Source organism: Panthera onca, chromosome D4, assembly GCF_046562875.1.
Source record: "Panthera onca isolate mPanOnc1 chromosome D4, mPanOnc1 haplotype 2, whole genome shotgun sequence".
Lineage (NCBI taxonomy): Eukaryota > Metazoa > Chordata > Mammalia > Carnivora > Felidae > Panthera > Panthera onca.
This window is the reverse complement of record NC_138351.1, coordinates 20,000,637-20,006,636: the sequence shown is the minus strand read 5'-3', so window position 1 is coordinate 20,006,636 and position 6,000 is coordinate 20,000,637.

The window sequence follows — 6,000 nt, the reverse complement described above, 5'->3', positions numbered from 1 at the left end:
AGACAGACCCACAAGGCCACAGGCGGGCTTTCTGATAACAACCTTAGACAACTGAACTCAGTGTTTTAACAAAACTGGTGGATTCAGGAGAGGCTGTGTCATTTTATCCCCCTTAGAGTCTAGTGAAATGATCTAGCCATCCTGCCACCCACAAAGAGAGCCTTTGATAAAGTGGTCACAGGAGACGTGATGAATGACTACCTCGCTGAGACGTGTGTTTCAGGATATTTCAGAAATCAGGAAGTATCTGCCTGCTGTTCAATAGACAGTTTTGACCATATATACCATAACAACAACAAAACAAGTAATCAAAGCATAAACTGAAATGTGAAGCTCAGAGCTTTGCAATCAGATAGATCTGGATTTGATTCCTAGCTATGCAGCCTCTAAGGTAGCTATGTAACACTGAACAAATGACATCATCTCTTGAAGCCTTGGTTTCTTTATCGCCACCATGGGATAATAGTAATGCTTACCTAATAGCATTGTTGGGATAATTAAATAATATAGTGGCTGACACGTTGTTGATATTAAATAAAAGTTACTTGTGTTTTCCATAAACATTAGAAGGTAGAGTTATGAGACAGAACAGTAGTGGTTCTTATGAGTTTTCTTTAAACTTTTTAAAAAATGTTTATTTATTTTTAAGAGACAGAGAGTAACATAGCACAAGTAGGGGAGGGACAGAGAGACAAGGAGAGCCAGAATCTGAAGCAGGCTCCAGGCTCTGAGCTGTCAGCACAAAGCCCGACACAGGGCTCAAACCCCCAAACCGTGAGATAGTGACCTGAGCCCAAGTCAAATGCTTAACTGACTGAGCCACACAGGCGTCCCTTTATGAGTTTTCTTTAAATAGCTTTACAGAGATATAATTTATAAGGCATAAAATCCATTGTTTTAAATACACAATTCAGTGGGTTTTAGTATACTTACATAGTTGTGCAATCATTACAATAATCCCATTTTAGAACATTTTATAACCTCCAAAAGAAACCTGTACCTAGCGGCTGTCACTCTCTCCCTCTCTCTGGCCCCTGGAAAGCACTAAGCTACTTTGTCTTTCTGGATTTGCCTATTCTGGGCCTTTTGTACAAATGGAATCACACAGTATACGGTCTTTTGTGACTGATGTCATGGCTCATTCTCGATTTATGTTTACATAAATAGTAGCAAAAGGAAATCAAAAAGGATTCTCTGTTAGCGTATCACACTGGTTGAATTTAAAAGGATAGACACAAAATGTGAGAAGACGGGAATGGTTAAAAGTCTTATTCTTTTTCAGTAACCATTAAGCAAATAAATCATGAGGTTTGATCACATTAATGCATAACAGCCTTTCCTTGTTCATTTATTTTCTCTGGCTTCAGGCCTCAGCATTTGGCTGCATCACGAAGAAACTCCTTCCAGCATCGGGAGTGTCCTTGACTTTGGCCAAGGCCTGACACATTTGTTCCTCCAGCAGAGTCTGAGGTTGCATGAAGCAGCCCCCTCCATGAGGCTGGGCAACGCTACCAAAGGGTGCCCAGTAGGGATGCAGGAGGTCTGGCTCCAGACCTCCCTCTGCCACCAACCTCAGGTGTTTTGAGAATCAAAAGGAGATGTTGAACCTGAAGAACTTTGAATCGTACTCACTACCAGTCAAAGACTCCTGGGCTGCAGGTTGGGGCGGGGAGTCACTGGGTCTTAAGGCAATTCTAAGTTTATCGTTGTGAGGAACAGCCAGCCTGTTTTCCACGGCAGCTGTGCCATTTTACATTCCCCTCCCCCCCAGCAGTGCACGAGGGTTCTGATTGTTCCATATCCGCACCAAAACTGATTTTCCTTTTTAAAAACATTATACCTATTCTTGTAGATGTGAAGTGATAATGGTGGTTTTGGTTTGCGTTTCCCTGATGACTAATGACGTTGAGCATCTTTCCATGTGCTTATGGGTCATGTGTACACCTTTACAGAGATTTCTATTCAAGTGCTTTGCCCATTTAAACATTTTGATTCGGCTGTCTTTTTGTTGTTGACTTCCAGGAGGTCTTTATTCTAGATTTTAAACCCTTATCAGATACAGGATGTGCAAATATTTTCTCTCATTCTGTAGGTTGCCTTTTTGCTTTCTTAATAGTTTCCTTTGATGAATTAAAAATTTCAATTTGGTGAAATCCAATTTATCTATTTTTTTTCTTTCCTCCCCCCCAATTTACTTATTTTTTTCTTTTGTTGCACTTGCTTTTGGTCTTATATACAAGAGGCCATTGCCTAATCCAAGGTCATGAAGAGGTACTTCTAAGTCTTCTTCTAAAGGTTTTATAGTTTTAGCTCTTACATTTAAGTCTTTGATTCATTTTGACTTAAATTTTGTATATGGTGTGAAGTGAGGGCACTTGTTATATTTTTAAATGGTTGCATTTTAAATGGTTATATAAATGTCTACATGATATAAACATTTTTGCCTCTTGCCTCATAAAGCCCAGAAAAATTACTATTTGGCCCTTCTGGAAAAGTTTGTCAACCCCTGTAGCCAGGTGCTGTATGCAAGCAGATTGCTTAATAAATGTTTCACAAATAGATTTATTCAATAAATACTTAACTCTTCTACTGAGTATGGGGCACTTACCAATATATTATGGGGTAGGAGAGGAGTTTCAAAGATGAGTGAGAATTTATTATATCAAAGCAAGAATAAATTATACCTAGCTGAGAAAAAGCCAAGAGCTGAAGATTAAAAATTTTTAGTGCAAAGCTGAGTCCTAATGTGATGAAAGCTGAATGTAAGAAGTATGTCAGATTGTTTTTAGAACAAGATTTTCATCTGGAAATCTATGTGCCACATCGTGCACATGCACACACATGCACACACACATACATTTCCTTTTGTTGGTGAAGTCTAAAGAAGTTAACAGAGATAGTGAGCCACAAAGGAGACTGGCATTACTGTCACATAAGAAGAAAAAACATTTGCAGCCTAAGGCCAGTCTTTGTTCACCCCTTTTCATTAAAAGGAGATAGTCTACACATGCAGCCCATCGGGTGCATTACTGCCTCCTGCGCGTCCAAGAATTTAAATGACAGTGCTCTTACAGCAGGATCTGTCTCCCTTAGACAATCCTCTGGAGGAGGTCCAGCTGTCCCTGTTCCTAAGTGGGAAAGGAATACACTTCACATTTCATTCTCTCTTAATGGACCAAATCATCAATGATACAAAAAGCCAAGAAAAGTCTCTTCCTCCCTCCATACCTAGGGCTCTATACCAGAAGTTCCTCCCAAATCTCTGTCAAGAGATCCTTTGAACGGTGCGTACCAGGGACCGAGTTTGACCTCAAGTAACAGGAAACTCAACTGAACAGCCACTTAAACCAGAGGCTTCCTTTTACCTGCATGAAAGAGGCGTGGAGGTTGGCGGTTCAGAGGGCTCTGGGGCACCGTCTACACAGCCAACCTCAGCATGTGGTTTGATGCCTCGCTGTCACAACCAGCGTCTCCACCTCCACCTTCGAACCCATGTCCCAGGAAGGAAGAAGGGAAAGGGCATAATGTGTGTGCTCTTTTCTGAAATCTCCTCCCACCCCAACTCATGACTTTCTTCTCCATCTTACTGGCCAGAACTGTGTCACGTGGCAACTTCTAACTTCAAGAGAGAGAGAAATTTTTTTAGCTAGGTAAAAAATCTCCCTGTTGGTCACAAAAATGAGGAAATGGATATTAAGTCCTAAGAAGCTCAGCCACAGATAGTCCTTTGATTTGCAAAACCCAGTGTGTCAGAAGCTTGTCCTCCAGTCCATGTCCTGAACCGGTCGGTACTTCTCAAATTTTAAGATTTATACGAATCACCTGGGAGTATTGTTAAAATGCAGATTTTGATTGAACAAATCTGCGGAGGGGTCTGGTAGTTTGAATTTTTTAGAAGGTCTGCTCACTGAACTTTGAATAGTAAGATCTTAAACAAGTGGATCCTCCCATCAATTGGAAATCAACTATTTTCTGGTTTTAGATTTGTTTTAATGTCTGAGTTAAAAAAAAATTTTTTTTTTAATGTTTGTTTATTTTTGAGAGACAGAGGGAGACAGAGTGAGAGCCCGGGAGGGCAGAGAAAGAGGGAGACACAGAATCCAAAGCAGGCTCCAGACTCCGAGCTGTCAGCACAGAGCCCAATGCGGGGCTTGAACTCGTGAACCTGTGAGATCATGAACTGAAGTCGGACACCCAACCAACTGAGCCATCCAGGTGCCCCAATGTCTGACTTTAAAATTTAAATAATATTTCCACAACAAGCCTACATATGACAAAATAAGAACTACTCAAGTGACCTGTAGTTTTCTTGCCCATATTTTTAAACTGGAATCAAATAGTGAAGAAATCATCAAATAAATTGAATGTATGCCTTATTCTACAAGTGGGCTGAACTTGTCCAACACTCAAGAACATGAAAAACAACACAAGGCAAGAGGACTGTTCTAGATTAGAGACAAAGAAGAAAAAACCCTCATTCATATACTGGAGTTTAAAAAAAAATAACTATAAAAGATATTCTTGAGACAACTGGGTAAATCTGACTATGGATTGTATGGTATATAATGGAATTGTTAAATTTCTTAACTGTGGTTAATCATATTGGGTTGTTGTAAGACAATATCCCTATTCTTAGGCAACATTTGTTAAATTTTTTAGGGCAGAAGTGCTATGTCTGCAGCTTTCACATGGTTCAGCAAATATATATTTTGAGAGACCTCAAGAGAAGGTAAACAAATGTGAAGGGAAATGAACAGTGAAATCTAGGTAAAGAGTTAATAGGTGATCATTGTATCATTCTTTCAACTTTTCTATACATTTGAAACACTTTTTAAAAAAATGTTTAATGTTTATTTGTTTTTGAGAGAGAGAGAGGGAGAGACACACACACATAATCCAAAGCAGGCTCCAGGCTCCAAGCTGTCAGCACAGAGCCCGATTCAGGGCTCAAACCCACAAACTCTGAGATCATGCTCAACCGACTGAGCCACCCAGGCGTCCAAAACATTTTTAAAGAAAAAGTAAGGAAAATGTTAGTCGTATTACAGTTATAGAGCACCACAGTACACAGAGCTAAGAGTTGATGTTTCCTTTTATTTAGTATTCTGAGAAAGGGCCATTTCCGAGGAAGGGGTTACACACTGGCATACTCATCAAGAAAATATATGTAAGAGAGAAAATATTATCTGTTTCGAAGAGCTCCCCTCCTCCATCGTCTCAGAACCCCTGGTCACATTCAAGGTACGCCGTACATGCATTGGTAGCCCCATCTCCCTGAAAGGACTGAAAGTTCCATCAAGAAAGAGACAGAGTCTTACTCATTTCTATGACCCCAGCCAGAGACCCCCAGTGAACATTTGTGAAAGAAGGAAAGAGGGCATAGATTGACCGACAGCCTTTTGCCAGCCTAGTTTGCAAGATAGCCTGGAAGCAAAATTTAGGATGTGAAATCAGAAGTCACCCTGGGCTTGGTTGCATACCACTGGAGAAGAGCCTGTGCTTGGCAAGTTCAGCTACTTATGCGCACAGTGGGGTCACTAAACCTGTCCAACGTGTTTGCACTGGTAAGCAGGTCATTGGGAGCTAGTTCCCTGTGAGACACTTAGCAACTTCGGGGTCCTAGGCAATACATGGCACATACAATGAATAAAGATCCAAAGAAAATAAAGACAATGGCCGGAGAAGAACCACGCCACACTTCATCCAAACAGGAACAAAACACATTCAGATTGAAGAGAAGTTTTTTAATTCGATTATATAATCAATTCTTTACCAGGATTCTTTTGCTCTCTAAATTCTACTGTGCAAGTGCTGAACTGACTAACCTTATTAGCAATACCCTTATTTCTTTTATTTCTTCAGATTCAACTAAATAATCTTGATATATGTGCAGTCATTTCTGAGAAGTTGGCTTTTAATAATCAACTGATAACATATTAAAGACAAAGTTTGTTGTAAAAACTAGTTCAGAAAAAGTTTAACGGATAAACGTGCTTCTAC